Source organism: Streptopelia decaocto (genome assembly GCF_964273445.1).
Source record: "Streptopelia decaocto genome assembly, chromosome: 7".
Classification (NCBI taxonomy): Eukaryota; Metazoa; Chordata; class Aves; order Columbiformes; family Columbidae; genus Streptopelia; species Streptopelia decaocto.
In genome coordinates, this window is record NC_138661.1 from 43,187,746 (window position 1) to 43,207,479 (window position 19,734).

General features: G+C 40.2%; 1 protein-coding gene across 2 annotated transcripts in view; it reads left to right on the plus strand.

Annotated features, from left to right (window-relative positions):
• Nucleotides 1-19,734, plus strand: part of FUT8 (fucosyltransferase 8) — a 131,286-nt gene that overhangs the window by 700 nt on the left and 110,852 nt on the right. The gene's annotated exons all lie outside the window — the stretch shown is intronic.

Here is a 19,734-nt window from a genome sequence, read left to right on the forward strand (position 1 = left end):
AGCGCGGCTGCCGCCGTTCCGTGCGCCGCCGCCGCAGGCGGCCTCCAACTTTCCTTGTCCCAGGAACTGCGGCCGTACGACGGGACGCCTTGTTTTGAGAGAGAGAAGTACACGGGAAACGGGGGCTTTATAGACGGACCTTCCAGTCTGGGGCTGCCTGGTAGCTTGAGGAAGTGCTTGTCTTAGAAGGGTGCAGAGCCATCGGTTGCTCCTTGGGGCTCTTCCCACTGCGACCTTTACCGTATTTCAGCACATTTAACTGCTTTGGTCTAGGATTCTGTTACTGATAAGGCTCCAGCGATTTTGTTCACTAGTCAAGTTTGTGCTTAATGTATCCTCAGGTCTTTCATATGTGTGTGGGAGAGGGTACCCACTGTGTTATAGATGCTTTCCAAAGACCAGGCTGTGACCCTCTGCTTTCAGAAGCTCATGATTGAGGGTACAAGAATAGGTAGAGACTATCATGACATGGGCCAGGTTGTACCAAAAATCCTATGGGCATAGCTAGACATTTGCTGACAAATTGCTTGTTGAAAGACTCCAAGTTCTTTGGGGCAATACCTGTTCTAGTGTCTTCAGTGCATGCATGGTTTAGTGTGCAGTACTGTAATGTGGTCAACACACTGTGATCCATATGCTGTGTGAACATGGATGTGGAAAACAGCCATGTGTCTGGAACATTTTCACTTTGTGATCACATGTCAGCTGAAATATATGTTTCAGTATACACATGTACATTTGTACATATATGTTTACTTCCTCCCTCTACCCTAAAATGCAGTGTTTAAGGTCTAGGCATTAACTGAAAGCTAATGGTGTAAATACTTAACAAAGATGGTTTAGGTATGAAAAGGTTTTTTGATTTTTTTTTTTTTTTTAAATCATCCTCCACTGTAAATTGTTAAAAGACTTCAGAAAAGTCTGAACTGAGAAAGCAAATAGATGGCAACATTGCATGTGCTGCTGCTGCTGCTGCTGCTGCTTGGGGTGGTTTTACAGAAGGCTCTTCTACAATTCTTTCCATTATTAAAGAAAGCTGCTATTAGGAGTTGGTGATTATGCTTTGATGTACTTTCAATAACATCTGTTTCTCTGGTTATTACAGGTGTCCTTACTGCCAGATTTTCATTGATACTTACTAGGATCTTGTATGCATAAATACATGTACCTTAAACTGACAAACTAGAGTATTGCAAAGTTTGCATATTTTCCCAGCAACACATAATGAGAAAACCTTTTTTCAGTGTTGAAAGTGTATTTAATTATTCATATTTTCTGAGCAAGCAGTTCATTGAGGGAAGGGTAGGAATCAACCTAGTGTGTTGAATCATTCAAATTCACCCTTTTAGTGTTGTAGCTGCCAGGACATTTGACAACTGGGAAATACAGAGGATCAGGCTGGAAGATGAAGTTCTTCTCTTCCCCCCTCTGTCTTCCCCCCTCTGTCTTCCCCCCTCTGTCTTCCCCCCTCTGTCTTCCCCCCTCTGTCTTCCCCCCTCTGTCTTCCCCCCTCTGTCTTCCCCCCTCTGTCTTCCCCCCTCTGTCTTCCCCCCTCTGTCTTCCCCCCTCTGTCTTCCCCCCTCTGTCTTCCCCCCTCTGTCTTCCCCCCTCTCTCTTCCCCCCTCTGTCTTCCCCCCTCTCTCTTCCCCCCTCTCTCTTCCCCCCTCTGTCTTCCCCCCTCTCTCTTCCCCCCTCTCTCTTCCCCCCTCTCTCTTCCCCCCTCTCTCTTCCCCCCTCTCTCTTCCCCCCTCTCTCTTCCCCCCTCTCTCTTCCCCCCTCTCTCTTCCCCCCTCTCTCTTCCCCCCTCTCTCTTCCCCCCTCTCTCTTCCCCCCTCTCTCTTCTCCCCTTTTGCTTTAAATTTTGGCAGTTTCATTAGCTAACTGAAAAGATATTAGTTCTAGCTAATATTAGAACAAGAAAAAGGGTTAGCTATGCTTGCTGGAGTAGAAGTAGAGCTAACTTACCTTAAGTGAATTAGTAAAGGTAGTACTAAACCACATAGGGGCCTCCTTTTGTTTTGACATCTGTGGTTCATAATCAGTTTATTTGGATGGTAAACAGAGGCTTGATTGTATAATGGAATGTTTATGTATTATAAATATTGCAGAACATTCATAGGATTAATCTGAAAAATTATATTTTTGGTCCATTCTTGTCTCTCTGTAGCTGTATATAATTACTGCTTTGTCTGTCAGATCTATTCTAAACCAATGATATTCCCAGTCTTAGAATTTATGTACAGTAAAAAATAATAATAATTTTACATATACATTAGCTGATCAGTGTCTTCATTGACATTTAAGGGGATAAAGATGAAGAAGATTTGGACTTGAGTATTTAAATCCCATTGCAGAGTCAGAATTTAAAATAAAATGTAATTACTATAATCTTAGGCTGGTCTGGAGGGGGAGCTAGTGTCAAAGCAAAAAGTGACAATTTTTTTCTAGACTCGTTCAAAAGCTTGCTGTTTGGTCATAGAAATGCTTCTGATACAATAAGAAAAACAAATGCACATGATGCGTACTATGTATGATTACATTAATATGCATCTATTTTATATGATGAATGTAATCTGCAAGTGAAGTGATGTGTGTGTATTTTAGGGAAACAGTGCATATGTTTTGCTATTATGCAACAAAAACTATAATCAAAGAACTTTGAAGTTGCAAGATTAAGCTCTCATAAATCATGAAATGCCAGAATTAGGGATTTTTGTAAGAACTGTAATTTGGCCTGTAAATATATGGTTAAATGTTACACTTTTCTCTACAATGTTTCTTTCAGTATATAGCATAGAATGGCATAGATCGTGTTCAGTGAGCAATACTGAATCTTATTTCTTGGTATCGAATAACGTGCGGCCTCACTATTTGTTATGTGCTGTTCGTACTGTACCTTCTTAATTTCCTCTTTTGCTGTTTCATTACCTTAAGTCTAGTGTCTACCTGCAATGCCTGTCTTATTAATAGCACACTTGCCAACATTTCTAGTGCATATGGCAAAGCCTTCATATAATACAGTGTCGTTATTTAATTTTTTTAGCATCTTATTCAGTAATACAGCAAGAGTACCTTGCACGCAAGGGCACAGAGAATAAGGTTAAATCATCTTCAATTTTTGTGATGCGACTAGATTTTTTTTTAACTGAGTGTTAGGTTTTGGGTACTCATCTGTTAAAAATAATTCTTTGCATTTAAACAAAGTGTTCAATGTGCTAGATTAAAAAAAGGCAGGAAGCCTGATGGGCAGGAGGAAGCTTTCTATCATGTGGGACTGTATTACAGCATGTAAGTCTTTAGGAAGGCTGTAATGTGTGTATGAGACTTCTGCAACTTGAGCTAACAGCGGATGTTTCATTAGTAATTTGTAATGCATCTGTGGTCCAAATCCTATGGTCTGTGAATGGTTTTCTGAGATTTTTAAGTGTTTCAAAGTAGTGACAAAACTCTGGAATCTTGGGTTCTATTCCAAGCTCTGGGAATGAGCATGTTCTAGTGGATACTGATTTTTCTGCTTATTCCTTCTGTGGTATCTACTTAAATATATTTCTGTCCCAATCTGTTTTGCCTTATTCTGAAATTTTTATCACAGTCTTGTTTTCCCTACATAAACAGTTTGTTTCTTGCTCAAGGACTTCTTATCTGAGGTCCAGAACTGCTGTGCAGGCAGTTTCTAATTAATAAATTGTTTATCCCAGTGTTCCTTCACTGTTTGAATCCTATCCAGCAATTTGAACTCCTGCCTGCTGATCTCAGGCTTCTGTCCACTATTGTCAGCTTCACATCCAGTTCTCTATCATGGCTAGGATCTGTCTTCTCTGTGTTCTGTGTTTCCACTGGCTCCTGCTCTGTCTTCTAAAGTTTTCCAGCTTTAGTGTTGTATTTCATTCCATTCTACCTGCCTAGCTGGTCTGTGTGGCCAAATGGACTGTGTCTGACAATGCTGATAGAGCTGGCCAGAGTCACAGTGAGGTCCTTCCTTAGCATCCTTGAAACATCTTGGAGATCAGGAGAGCTTTCCGATGACTGGAAAAGGACATATGTTGCAGCCTTCAAAAAAGCCCAAAATTCGGTCCAAGGAGCTAGAAAGCTGGCTGCCTTCCTTTTTCTCCTTGGGAAAATAAGGGCATGGGTGTTCTTGGAACGTGTTTCTGGGCACAAGAAGGAAATGATTTGGAACAATTGGCATGGATTTATCGAAGGTAAATCATTCATGACTAGCCTGATTGCTTTCTATGGTAAAATGGCTGAATTGTTGTATGAGGGAAGAACAGTGGATTTCATTTACCTTGACGTAAGTGAGGCTTTCAACTCTGTCTCCAACAATATTCTTGTACTCACATTTGGACATTACAGTCTGAATGGATGGAGAATTAGATGGGTAAACTCAGAAAGTAGTGGTTAACGTGTCATATGTGGAGGTTGGTAACAAGTGAGGTTCTACAGGGGTTCATCCCATGAAGGTGATGGAGTGTCCAGTTGTGGCTGCAGATGATACCAAATTGAGAGGAATAATTGATATGCATGAGGACAGGGCCTGCCATTCAGAAGGACCTTGGCACTGTAAACACAAGACACATCTGGACCCTGATGAAATTCAACAAGGACAAATGCAAAGCCCTGAAGGAAGAGCACCTTGCAGTGATACAGGGTCGGGACTGACTGGCTGGAAAGCAACTCTGCTGGAGAAACCTGGGGTCCTGGTGGACAGCACTGTGGCCGAGGTCTAGCAGCAGCATGCTCCTGCAGAAAAGAAGGGCAACAACATCCTGGGCTGTATTAACAGGAACTTCCAGCAGATGGAAGGAATTGATTATCCCTCTCTGCTTGGTGCTCATCAGGCCACATAGAGTACAGCACCCAATACACTTCAATACAGGAAAGACAACAGAAAATAATTTGGTGGAGGGCTACCCAGATGGTTAGGGAGCTGGAGTACTTGCACTTTGAGAAGAGTGTGAGAGAGCTGGATTTGTTCAGCTGGAGAAGAGGTAGCTTCAGGGGGATCTAACAACAACCTGCTGGTGTCTTTGAGGAGATCTTTGAGAAGATGTTGTCAGGTCCTTCACTGAGGCATCTGGTGGGAGGACACGAGGCAGTGGTCGTAAATTGAAACAAAGAAGGATCACACTGGATATAAGGAGAAACTTTCTCTCCATGACCATAGTTAAGATGTGGAAGAGGTTACCCAGAGAAGCCTCTGTCTTAGAGGTTTTCAAGACCCAACTGGATAAAGATGAGTAACCTGTTCTGATCTCATGGTTGACTTTACTTTGAGTAGGAGGTTGGACTAGGGACATCTGGAGATCCCTTCCAACCTGTATTATCCTGTAAGTCTACAACTGTGAATGCTTAGCTCTCGGAAGCCTTATACTGGAATGCAGTCAGTACAGACAGAATCTGTGGGTGACTCAGCTATAACATATCAAAAGAAAAGCAATAACAGTAACGTTACAGTGAACTTGACAAAAACATCATTTGTGTGTCAGGATATGCATTTTGCTGTCCCTTAGGAGGATACATGTGGAGTTTAAAGCATGCAAGTGATTAAACTTTTTAAAGTAAAAATTGACTTTTGCAATGTGGTGAAAGTGTATTTTTCTATAGCTTTCCTTGGAAAGGGGAAAAATGTTCTACTTGCAAAGTGTTTTGCTTACACTCAAGTAGCTCATCTTTGAGATGGACACATGTCACAGAATGGGTCATACTGGAAAGCCTTTGGCAACTTAAAAGAAACTGAAAAATGAATCTTCTAGAAGGAAATATCTGGCAGCCTTAAAAATAGCTGATATTTCTGGGTAATTTGTCATGATATGTATATAAATTCATGTTATGTAGCTCAAAATGCGTCATTTCAAGGTGGTGATTTTCTATCTGTTGAATCAGTTGCAGTCAATTCTGAGGTGTGTCCCCCTCCTCCCCATACATGAAACACCAGTTAGTTCCCTCACATAATTATTGTTTCTTTCTGTTCTTTTCCCCCCTCCCTTCCTCCTTTCCTTCTTCCTCCACATTTTCAAAGTGGGGACGGGGGACAAATAAAATAAGAGAAGCAGTCCTAAGATAAAAGGAACTGAGTAACTGTATTGGAAGACTTTTGGCTATAAGTCTCCAAATCGAAAGAGTTAACTGTAGCAAAGAGCTATTGTTAAATGACAGGCTGGGGAGGCTGGGGATTTGTTAGTGTGTTTTGTTGTTGTTGTTGTTTTGTTTGTTTTGTTTTTTGTTTGTTTGTTTTAATTTTAATTTTTGTTATTGAAGCATGAGATGCTGTGTGAGGAAGTCTTTAAATGACCTTTTTGTGAAGATTTTGCTGCTTTATGTGTATTTGCTAACCGGTAGTCTTTAGGGATCCTTCCTAAGACAAGTAGTGATTTCTGTAGCAAAGCATAGTTTCCAGCAAGTCAACCATTTTACTTATTTCCATCAAATATTAGATATTAATAAAACACTGCAGGTATTAGTAATTCTAGATTTTGGTGAAGTTTGTACTGCTACAATTGCTTTATAATAGCAATATTAATTCTGAACATAAATACTTTTTAGGAGCCTGCTTTCATTATATGTTTGCTTCATAACTTTATAGTGGTAAGGTGAATAATTTTCTCTAGTAATAGAGAGTTTCTTTTATGAGACAGTTAATAGCAATGTGTATCACCATGACATTATTAATTCTGCGAGCTAAACCCTATTTTTAGAAGGTTTTGGTACGTTGCTGTATCTTACTGAAGTTGATTCTGACTTGCTGTGTGTTAGAATCTTTCTTCAAAGCATTGCTCTTCCCAAAGGCTTTGTATAAGAACAGTAAGAATTCTTTTCCAACAACCTCCCAATGTTCATCTTTAGTTTATTAAATTACTTATGTTGAACTCCACCATAATTTGGTTAGAACTTGCACAATGTCATGGTAACTTTTTATGGTAAGTCTGATTTGTATGGGTATAAGTACAGTTGTCAAGCTTTTTTCAGCTCAAAGTTCTTGAACGTCTTTGCCTATAAGGAGATTTCTGTTGTTCTGTTTCCAAAATGTGAGCTTTCATATTGCCTGTAGCCTTTGCCTTTAGCTCCATGCCTCTATGATGATAAAACATGTAATATACCTGAAGCAAGTATAGAGGTTTCTGATAGGGTGTACTTAGCTGACATCTTGTCTCTTTCTGGGTGTCGGCTAAGCAGCTTCCTCTGTTTGACAATCAGCAGATGAGTGTATGCTTGAGACAGAACAATTTTTGCTGTTGCAGCATATGTAGCATGTTGATGGTCTCTTTTCTCTCTCCTCTTCTTCTCTCACCCTGAGTTGTATGAGGCTGGGTTTTAGTCTTATGTCTTCAGTCTTCAGTTTTTCTCAGCTGCAAGTGTTTGTTCCTTATTTAGGGCAAGGTTTAAATTCACAGAAGAAAAATATCCTTTTTTAAAAAAAAATATTCATTATTTTGTTTCCCCTATTTATGGTTTTATTTCAGTGAGACACCTTTGTGGTGTTGTACCAAGGCTTACTATGCTTAGATAGCCTCTGCACTTTCTTTTTATGTGGTCTGTTTTTTTTACCTTTTTAAAAGGTTTGGAAAGAGTTAGACACAGTTCACAATCTTCTGGGTGCATGTCTTCACATTTCTGTTTATTAAGTCTGTTTCACAATTCTGCTGGGATTTTTTTTTTTTTTTTTTTTTTTTTTTTTTTTTTTTGTTTTAGTAGAACAACATCTTACTTTTTGATCTGTCCATTGCTTGGGGTGTTTTCAAGTTATAGCAGTTATGGCAGTATGAATTACACCTTTCCTCTGATGTAGCCCACTGTTTAGGACACAGTGGCATTGGAAGATGCTTTCCTCAAGTTCTTCATTGCAGATGTCTAGTCAGTGCTCTGGATTTTGTGTTTAACTCTTAGATGTTCTCTCTGCCACTTTTGTTGTCTTTTAGCTTCAGTGAAGTGGTGCTGGATTAAGTATCAATAATGTTAAGTTTGCCCTACCAGGCTGTAAAGATGGATGGCAATTTGGGTATTATGACAGTTTACATTACACCCTATAACAACATCTTCAAACTCTGCAGATGTGAATAGACTTTGTGTACTTCCTAGGGAGCAGGGGATGTTGACCCTTAGGAGGCTGTTAATGGTTTCTTCTGATGTCATTTTTTTTCTTCAGTGACAGCAGGACCTTGGAATGCACGTGATAAAGCCCTTTTATCCTTCTTCACCTGATTACAATGGATAGCACTCTTAGAGGATGAGAGATTCAGTACAACCTAGAGCAAAGAGACGTTGGTCTCTTGAGCAGTTAGACATACATGTAAGATACAGAGGTTTCAGCAGGATTTAAAATGCTTCTTGGATTTTCCTGTACAACGTATTGCAGTGTCATGCATAGGTAATGATAGATAATAATTCTGTAGCTTCTGTGTCTACAGAAGTGCTGAGAGAACATTGTCTTTCTTCAGTTGATTGCCCTTCAGATCTTTGTATGTGTGCACAAAATCACTTGCTTGCAGTTTATCCTCAGGCATGCTGAACACACATCTCCTAGTTGCTTCAAGCTATTGGGTCAAGAATAGGAAATATCCCAAGTACTGAAATTTGACAGCAGGGTTGTAAAACCAGGTCTTGAGTCGTAACAAGATATTCTGGTATTCTCAACCAGAGATGTTGTGATCCTAGACCCTCCACAGAATGAGTTTGGGACACAGTTTTATAGAACTTTTTTTGCTTACTTCCAAGACCACTGTTTTCTAAAGTCCTACAGGACATAAGATCAGGCTGTCCCTGCTTACAAAAACAGTTAAAATTTTATGACCAACTATATATTCAGTTGGGACTTCCAGGACTCTGCCTTTCCTGGCACATTTTCATATGTAGATTGTGAGTACATCTGCTATTCCAACTGTGTCAACCTCAGCTTCGCTATCTGAATGCTATGGCTGTTTAGGGCAGGCTTGCTTATTCTTCAGGAGCATAGAAGGGGAACCATCTAATCTGTATGCCTACCTAAGTGGATTAGTTAGCTGGATGAATGTCTCCAGTGTCAGTCTGTTCATTGTTCCAATTGATTCCTTGCTGAAACAAACTCTTTTTTTTTTTCTTTGCTATGTGTAATTTTTTTCTCCATGGTCTCACTTTGAGGGTTTATCTATGCTTTCTTACTCTACAGTTCTGCTATTTAAGCAGGGAACACTCATGCCATCTTTCCTAGAAAACATTTCATATTATAGGGATACCCGAGTCCACTGCCCTTTTGTAATGGTATTTTTTTCTGTTTTGGCATCCTACTCTCTTTCTTTCCTGAGGTAAGTTGTTTTTTTGGCTATATCTAGACAGTAGAGGGAGGATCTACCATTGTGAAGCTACTCTCAATAATCTTTGAATGCTCATGGCAATTAGAAGAAGCACTGAAGAATTGGAGGAAAACAAATATCACTCCTTTGTTCAAGAAGGGCAAGAAGGAGGACACAGGGAACTACAGACTGGTCAACCTCACCTTGATCACAGGAAGGGTGATAGAACAACTAATCCGGGAAAGCATTTCCAGGCATGTGAAGGATGAGAAAGTAATCAGGAGTGGTCAGCATGGGTTCACCATGGGGAAGTCATGCTTCACCAACTTTGGTAACTTTCTGGGATGAAATGACTGGCTTGGTAGACAAGGAGAGAGCAGCGGACATTGTCTACCTAGACCTTAGTAAGACTTTTGACACCGTCTCCCATAAGATTGTCATAGAACAGCTGATGAAGAATGGGCTGGATGAGCAGACAGTGAGGTGGATTGAAAAGTGGCTTGATGGCTGTGTCCAGAATGCGATGATTACTGGCACGGAGGCCAGTAATTAACAGTCAATACTGGGGTCAATACTGGGTCCATTCCTTTATAACACATTTGTTAATGACTTGGATGATGGGGATACAAAACTGGGGACACAAAACTGGGAGCAGTGGCTAATATTCCAGGGGTTTGTGCTGCTATTCAGAGGGACCTCAAAAGGCTGAAGAAATGGGCTAGCAGGAACCTCATGGAGGTCAACAGGGGGAAATGCCAGGTCGTGAACCTAGGGAGGAACAATCCCATTTGCTGGGGGCTGACTGGTTGGAAGGCAGTTTTGCAGAAAAGGACCTGGGGTTCCTGGTAGGTACCAAGTTGAACATGAACCATCAATGTGCCCTTGAATAAAAAATGCTGACGGGATCCTGGGCTGCATTGGAAGGAGTGTTGCCAGCAGTTTCAGGGAGGTGATCCTTCCCTCTTCTACTCAGCACTGGTGTGTCTACACCGGCAGTACTGTGCCCAGTGATGGGCTCCTCAGTACAAGAAAGACATGGACATACTGGAGAGGGTCCTGCAAAGAGCCATGAAGATGATGAAGGAACTGGAGAATCTGTCCTGTGAGAAAAGACTGAGAGAGTTAGGGACTGTTTAGCTGAGAGAAGGCTAATGGGAATCTTGTCAATGTATATAAATACCTGAAGGGAAGTACTAGAGTCAAGGTAAGCTGAGGGATGGTACAGTGTACTTTCTGGGTCTCCGTAAGAAAGGCCTGACAACAAATGGCTTAATAAGATGACTGTTTTAGTAAGACAGACTAAGAAGAGGAATATAGATAGCATGTTAGTCTTACATCCTTTCAGAAACTGTCCTCTTCCTATTTGTGCAAATGCCATGTTGGTTAAGGCACCTGTATGATACTTTGTATTTTGCTACAGATTGTTTAGGAAAATAAATGATAAATCTTGATGGCTTTCTGTTTTTATAGATTATTTGACTAATTTTTAATGTTTCTAAAAATCTGAGCTAGTACATGGAGGTATGATTTAGTGTCGCATGAGAAGTGTCAACTAAAATATCAATTACATGGTTATTTTTGAAAATAATTGTGAAAAATAGGAAGCAGAACTGTATCTTGTTAATTTCAGAGTGCTGTCACAAAAGTTGATATAGATTCTAAACAGTCTTCCTCTGACTTTCTTCGTGTTTATATAGCTAATGTAAATTTGGAAACACTTTTCACAACTTTTAAATGTTTATTTAAACATTTTCTCATGATACTGATGTGAAATGTTGCAATATGCCCACACTGTGTTAGAAGGAAAAGGTGCATTATAGTTTCCTGCTGAGATGTTTGTAAATAGTGGGCGTAATTCAGTGATACCTGCAACTCAAACATATTTAGCCAGTACGGTTTTTGTTTGTTGAGGGGTTTTCAATTTATTTGACTTCTAGGGCACTAAAGAATAGCTTGTGTGCCTAATGCTACTGTATGCTATTTCTGTAATTCAAGTGCTTTTCAAAATCATAAACGAACAGGGAATCTTTAGATTAATAATCTTTGTTAGATTAATAATCTTATGAATGGGTAGTATTGTTGTTGCTTAAACTTTTACCTTCCCTGGCAGAATCAACTGCAAGGAGATTGATTATTTCCTTATCTGGCTTAGATGTATCTCTTATCAAAAGAGATGGTAGCTTTAACTGTGCTATTTGAAATCATAAGTGCTTTGGAATGGAAGTGTATGGAATGCTCCTTTGGACAATTATTGTCTTGGTTGATGCTTTAAAATGTTGCATCAATGTGGTGTTTATTAACTGCCATTGCCTGGTGTTGAAGGGCATCTAGAGCTCAGAGCCCTTTGATTATGGCATTTTTTTAGTTATATGTTAGGTCATATGTGATTGTAGAGAAAAAAAAGCTGTGAACTGTGGATTTCCATCTGAAAATTCTTCAGCTGTGTTTGGATGTGCTCTGTGAAGACCTACTGTTATTTTTAAGGTGGATAGTCCCAGGTATGCACAGCTGGTATGAAATAACATTAAAAACAAACCAAACCAAAATACACTGGAACAGTATTTAAGAATAATCAGTGTAAATACTTCTTGTGGTGTGTTAGTAACACATCAGTGTGAAAAGTTTCTGCTGGAACGTGGTAAACCAAAATGGAATATTGTCTTTTGAACTGTGATTTCTAATGTCATTTATACTATTGCAGGGCCTTGTCTTCCCTGACTGCACTTTCTATGTGTGTATAATTGGTGACAGTTACTCAGTCATCATATGTAGTGTGCGGAGAAAAGATACTTATAAAGAAGAGTTATCAGTTCTTGAGGATGCAGTTTGAGCTTCAACTAAACATTTTGGTTTTTTGGGTTTATCTTGCTCTTTTTCAGCTCTAGATTTTCTGTTTCCCAATGGAAATGCATGAAATGTAGTGACAATTTTGTCCTTCTTTATCCAGTAGGTTCTCTAATGAGTTCAGTGATGGACAGTACGAATCTCAAACTGTATCTCTGTAAAACTAAGCATATAGTGAAAGCTGCTACAAAATGTGCTTTTACATCAGGCTTCAGATTACATCTAATGTTTTTTAACATTGTCTCAATGTTTTTTTCTTTCATGCTTCCCTGAATTCTTCCGTATATTGCCTTTTCCTTTCCTCCTGTCCTCTTGCTGGGATCAGGATTTATCAGAACACCCAATTTCACAATTCCATATCTCTTGGTGTTTGAGTACTGCCTTGTCTTTTTGCATGGTGTCTGTCAGCACCTCTTGACTGCTGTGGGAAAGGGTGATCTATTGGCTAAGTGAAGCTGTTGTAATGAAGAAAAACAGAAGCAAAGCTTGTTATGATTTATGAAGTCCTTTGCTGTATGGAAACTAGCTTATACGTAGGGTATAGATTATATGCTTCCATATTATACACATATAGATATACATATATACAAAATTATTATAATTATAGCAGATTATATCTAATCCTGGTCACATAGGGTAGCTTGTGCCATGGTCATTGCATAGCGTAGGGAAACCTGAATTACTACCAATATATACTTGTTTTGGGAATGAATGAAGATCTCTCAGTTGTGGAGCGTTTAATCCACAGTAAATTCATTGCAGCGGGTCCGTTTGCTTTTCTGCATACATTATAGAATGAAAGAGATAAAAAGATGAAATTCAACTTGATTAAACTCAACATGTAACTTTAAAAATGATATTTGCTTTTTATCCCTAAGTAGGGAAGACATATGTGTAATTTTCTAAAAATTTCCTTAATAAATTAAGCATCAGAGGAATGAGAGAGGAATGCAAGATTGCCTAATGGACAGTAAAAGTGGGAGACAGAAAAATAACAGAACCACTTCACAAGGAACCTTTGTGCATGCATTTAGCAATAGTCTCTTCTTAATATCAGACTATTTTAGTCTGTTTGTGGTGAAGCGCGCTCAAGGAAAAGACATATCAAAGATTATTAAAATACAAGCAACTTAAAAGACTGAAAGCTCTCTGAAATGAAATGTGTATTAGTACATGTTTTTTTCCCTAACATTTAGGCTCTATAAAGCTTGGTGTGTACTATTTAGGAATAGTTTCAAAGGCATTTTCTGGTGTACTGAAATATATAAATTGCATATTTTTTGTGTAGTATTCATGCTAATGGAATGATATTCAACTCAAATTTTCAGCTTCATTCATTATCAGGCACCATCAGCCACCTAACAGACAAATTTCAAAAAGGTCTTTCAGATTTTTCTTGCTGAACATCCCTGACCACTTCTTTGATCTTAATTGCTAGAATCTCAGCTTTGATAGTCTTCTTGACCTTTGTTTGAAGATCTACTTTTGATTAGCCTGTGTCTGCTAAGAATGAAGCTGCGGCATGGTCTCGCCTCAAGGGAAGCAGTGTTGTGTCTTCCTTTTTTCTCAGCTTCCTAGATGCTGAACACTACTTGCATCTGGTCATAGCCTTCCCACGGAGCAGCAATGGCAGCAGTATGCAACTGATACCATCTTTGACATCTGCACAGCTGCTGGTATGGTTCTGAATCACAGCAGTGAAGTTGACCACAGTCTTGTTATTGTCACCCTACTGCTATTTGACCAATCAGTTAATAAAAGCAGAGTCACTCAAGCTATTTGACGATAGACTTTGGAATAAAATGCTATGATTTTTATTTGATTCATGTTGAAAACACTCAAAATGAAAGAAGAAATTATGTATGAATTCCTAGTGTAATTTCCATAGCAATATCAGACTGTGTGCTCACTGTGGGCACGTTTGAAGAAGTTACCTTTTTAAGAAAGAAGAAAAAAAAGAGGAAGGAAAAGGATAGACATATAAAGCACAATAGAAGATGCTGTTTCTTTCTTTTAATCTGCTACTACATGAATTGTTTCAGTACATATATAAAAGATTCTTAGTAATTCTGTTGGCATTGGTATTTCTCTTGTGTGTTCACTTCTCTTTCAATATAAATTTCTCTCTAAAAGACTGAATAATAGCATTTGTAGGGGTAACTAGTATTTGTAGTGGGTGGTAACGTGTATGTTTTTTAATTTTTTAAAAACTTTATCTCTTTTATTTGAAGTTTGATAAGCTGAATTAAATCCCACACTTTAAAATAATCCCTTATAATTAATAAAAAGACCCTCTAGATCTTTTTATATAAATAAGAAATAGAAAAAAAATAGATTTTGTTTTTGGCTTACAGCCACTTTACTTTTTGTTGTGTTTTCAATAGCACAATAGTTTTTCAGTGACATGCATGGTACTGTCTTTTTTCTTTTGTGAAGCTTGTTGATTGAAATCTTCCTTTTTTTCTTCTTTTTCTGTGATTGTCAAACATTGTATTCATAGCTTTCTCTTCTGATAGGATAGGCTTTCTCTTTTGAACTAATTAATGTACTCATAACAAATAATCATGAGGTTGTACTGCAAAAAGTTTCCTTCCTCAAATTCAAACACAAGTTTGTTTCTTACTGAGAGAACAGGTTTTGCCTTAATGTCTTTATGTTGTCTGTATTCTCACCTAACAACTTTTTAAATTGGGCTTTCCTGACAGCTCTTTTCAGTCTTTTCTTTCAGTAACCTGTGTCTAGAGAGAGTGTTCTCTCTGTGTGATTTCCTTGCCTCCACATTTCCATATTATTGCTTGAATTTCTAAAGATGGTTACTACTTTGCTGTTGTCTTGGTTTTGTGTACTCCTCCAGACTTTATCTGCATTTAATTTTTGTTTCCTGAAGCTGGTTTGATTTCAAATCCCTTTTTGGCTGCATTGACACTAATAAAGTGGACTATTATCTGCTATTGAGGACAGCTGACATGGACTGAGATTTGTCCTTTCTCTTTATCTCTCAGCCTTCAAACAGGTAGCTGCATGCACAGTGCCATTTGGAAGTTGTCCTGGCTGTTTGATAACCTTTAAGGATGTTTCCAGAGGTTGGAAGAGTGTGGTTGGCCTTGATCAGTCAAAAGTATTTCAGGGCTTATTTTAATATGGTTATTTGCTTTTCAGTGTCTGTGAAAGTTTCAAGCTTTAGTATCTTGATGTAACCTTTTAGGGTAACTTCTGTAAAGCCAATAGTCAAGCCAGTTACCAGCTAGAGGTTAACTCAGTTATATCTATGATCTGCTTCCTGAAAGGTCTATCCTGTGAATCATTAATCTTGTGCTTTGAATGATTCTGCTAGCTGTCTAGAAAAAAAAAATACCCAAATAAAATAGAAGAACCAAAAAAAGCCACAAACAACCTTTCTTAACAGTCTCTCCAAACCCTCATCCACTTAAATTTTCTTCATTGGTAATTTATAGGAGATCTATACTTTCCTTCTTACTTTCTCATTTTAATGTTATGTGGAGTGTTTGGCTTCTGTTGCATTCTGGGTCTCAGAACAAGTATGCAAACCTTAGATATTCAAGGTAAGATTTTCTGCTCCACCATCTATATCTCTCATTCCTGAGCCAGTTATGCCCTCCAACTTTATTTAGTATCTCACTAAATGTGTTTTGTCAGGTGAGTCATATTTTTGTTTACTTTCTGAGATATCCAGCTACTCCTGTTTTATTCCTGATAGTTTTTGTATTAACTTACAGACATCAAGGAAGCTCTGAAGATAGATAGTCTACTGTTTGCCACCTTTTCCTCACTATGCCCCCCATGCTCACTACTCATCACTTTGGAGTTGTGATCTAGATTGCCATATGTAACTCTTGTTATTTTATTAAAAAGGACAGACTTTAATTTGCTCAGTGGTGATATGAATAACAGCAGATTTTTAGCTTGCCAGGATGTGAAGCACAGATGGCACTTCACATGGCTGAGAAGAAGTGGGACTCTGGGGAAAAGAAATGTAACGTATGTTCTCCTGGATTTAAGAGAGCTGATGTCCAGTGCTTGCAGCATTTTCCTTAATTTTTTCCCAAATTTGCACTACACATGCTAGTCTGTAATGCATTAGCAATGTCACTGTAGCATACATGAAACTTCCTAAAGTGAAAAATGTAGGGCTGCAGACATCGAATAAGAGTGTCCTCTGGGAATATTTGGATATGTCAGCTAGGGTCATGTGTATTTTTTTTAATAAAAAGGAAAAATGAATCAAGTCATTGGGCCAGTGTGTCTTGAAGGTGGGGAGCAGGAAAGAAGTTGAGAACTGCACAGTGTCACATTGTGAAATGGTTACCCAGATTATGAAGAAGGCTGAAGTACTCAATGACTTCTTTGTCTCAGTCTTCACCGACAAGAGCCACACTGCCCAAGTTGTAAAAGGCAAAGGCATGGTCTGGGAGGATGAAGAACCTCCCACTGTAGGAGAACATCAGGTTTGAGACCATCTAAGGAACCTGAAGGTGCACGAGTCCATTGGACCTGATGAGGTGCATGTGTGGGTCCTGAGAAAACTGACAGATGAAGTTGCTAAACCACTGTCCATCATATTTAAGAAGTCACAGCAGTCCGGTGCAGTTCTCACTGACTGGAAAAGGGGAAACATAACCCCTATTTTTAAAAGGGGAAAAAAGGAAGACCTGGAGAACTACAGGCCAGTCAGTGTCATCTCTGTGTCCAGCAAGATCATGGAGCAGATCCTTGTGGGAACCATGCTAAGGCACATAGAAAATGAGATGATTGATGACAGCCAACATAGCTTCACTAGGGGCAAATTGTGCCTGACAAATGTGGTGATCTGCTACAACTGGGTTACAGCATTGGTGGATAAGGAAAGAGCAAGTGACATCACTGATCTGGACTTGTACAAATCATATGACAGTGTCCTGCATGACATCCTTGTCTCTAAATTGGAGAGACATGCATTTGACAGATGGACCACTCCATGGATAAGGGATTGGCTGGATGGTCACATTCAAAGAATTGCAGTCGATGGCTCATTGTCCCAGTGGAGAACAGTGACAAGTGGTTTTCCTCAAGGGACGGTATTCAGACTGGTGCTGTTTAATGTCTTTTTCTTTGACGTGGACAGTGGGACTCAGTGCACCCTCAGCAGGTTTGCAGATTACACCAAGATGTGTGGTGTGGTCGACATGCTGGAGGAAAGGGATGTCATGCAGAGGAACAGGTGTGAGAGATGGGCCTGTGTGAACCTCATGAAGTTCAGCAAGGCCAAGTGCATGGTCCTGCACATTGGTTGGGGCAATTCCAAGCACAGTCATAGGCTGGACATAGAATAGATTGAGAGCAGCCCTGTGGAGAAGGTCTTGGAGGTGTTGGTTGATGAAAAGCTCAACATGAGCTGGTAATGTGTGCTTGCAGCCCAGAAAGCCAACGATATCCTGGGCTGCATCAAAAGAAGCATGATCAGCCAGTTGAAGTAAATGATTCTCCCCCTCTGCTCCGGTGAGACCCCACCTGCAATACTGTGTTCAGCTTTGGGGCCCCCAGCCTAAGAGGGACATGAACCTGTTGGAGAGGGTCCAGAGGAGGCCACGAAGATGATCAGAGGGATGGAGCACCTCTCCTGTGAGGACAGGCTGAGAGAGTTGGGGTTGTTCAGCCTGGAGAAGAGAAGGCTCCAGGGAGACCTTATAGCAGCCTGTCAGTACTTAAAGAGGGACTACCAGAAAATTGGAGAGGGACTTTTTGACAGGTAGTGACAGGACAAGGGGTAATGTCTTTAAACTGAAAGAGGGTAGATTTAGATTAGATGTAAGGAAGAAATTCTTTACCACAAGGGTGATGAAGCACTGGAACGGGTAACCCAGAGAAGTTGTGGATGCTTCATCCCTGGAAGTGTTGAAGGCCAGATTTGATGGGGCTTTGAGCAACCTGGTCTGGTGGTGGAAGGTGTCCCTGCCCATGGCAGGGGGAGTTGGAACTAGATGATGCTTAAGGTCCTTTCCAACCCAAGCCATTCTGTGATTCTGTGATTTGTGGATTACATTCTGTGTGACCTACCCTAGCAAGCAAATAGATTAAAAATGTGTTTATATTTGGAATGTTATTAAATAACTTGGCCTTTTAATATTCCCATGAAATAAATCAGTTGATTACGTACTGTCTGTGTACTGTATCACTTTTGTGGACCCTTCTTGATTTATGCCTTGAGAAGCTATGATATGTGAAAATTTAAAGGGAATTTGTACCTTACAGCAACTGTTCTATATTTTCTTCTGGTAAGGATAAGCACTTTATGATTCTGAATTTTGCTCCTAATTGTTATTTGTGCCATTAAAAATGCTGTACTCTTAGAACAAGGTCAAAGTGGCAAAATCCAATGTACCTATGTGATGTGTGCCCCAATGATGAGCAAAACTAGTAAACTGGTAACAACAGATGCAGAGAAGGCTGAGATACTGAACAACTTGTTTACCTCAGTCCTCACTGGCAAGCTGTCTTCCCACACTTGTTGAATGGATGAACTGCAAGGCAGGGACTGTGGGGGAGTGAAGTCCCTCACAGAGAGGATCAGGTTCGTGACCACTTGAAGAACCTGAACATACATTAATCTATGGGATCTGATGAGAGACACTCCAGAGTCCTGAGGGAACTGGCTGATGTGGTTACCAAGCCACTCTCCTTGATATCTGAGAAGTCATGACAGTCAGGTGAAGCCCCCAGTGACTGGAAAAAGGGAAACATCACAACCATTTTTAAAAAGGGTAGAAAGGAGAACCCTGGGAACTACTGATCTGTCAGCCTTACCTCTGTGCCTGGGAAGATCATGGAACAGATCCTTCTGGAAGCTATCCTAAGGCACATGGAGGACAGGGAGTTGATTTGAGAGAGCCAGCATGGCTTCATGAAGGACAAGTCCTGCATGACCAACCTAGTGGCCTTCTGCGATGGAGTAACTACATCAGTGGACAGAGGAAAGGCTATGGATGTTGTCCATCTGGACTTCTGTAAAGCCTTTGACATGGTCTCCCACAACTTCCTTCTCTCTAAATTGGAGAGGTATGGATTTGATTGGAGGACTGTTCAGTGGATGAGGAACTGGCTGGATGGTCACACCCGGAGAGTAGTGGTCAATGGCACAATGTCTGGATGGACACTGGTGACAAGTGATGTCCCTCAGAGGTTCGTACTGGGACCAGTGCTGTTTAATATCTTTATCAATGACATCAACAGTGGGATTGAGTGCACCCTCAGCAAGTTTGTGGATGACATCAAGCCGAGTACGTGCCTGAGGGACAGGACACCATCCAGAGGGACCTGGACAAGCCTGAGAATTGGCCCCATGCAAATATCTTGAGGTTCAACAAGGCCAAATGCAAGGTCCTGCAACCCCTGGTGTCAGTACAGGTTGGGGGATGAAGGGATTGAGAGCAGCCCTGTGGAGAAGGACTTGGGGGTACTAGTGGATGAAAGATTGGACATGAGCCAGGAACGTGTGCTTGCAGCCCAGAAGGCCAGTTGTATCTTGAGCTGCATCAAAAGGCCAGCAGGTTGAGGGAGGTGATTCTGCTTCTCTGCTCTGCTCTGGTGAGACCCGACCTAGAGCACTGCGTCCACCTCTGGAGCC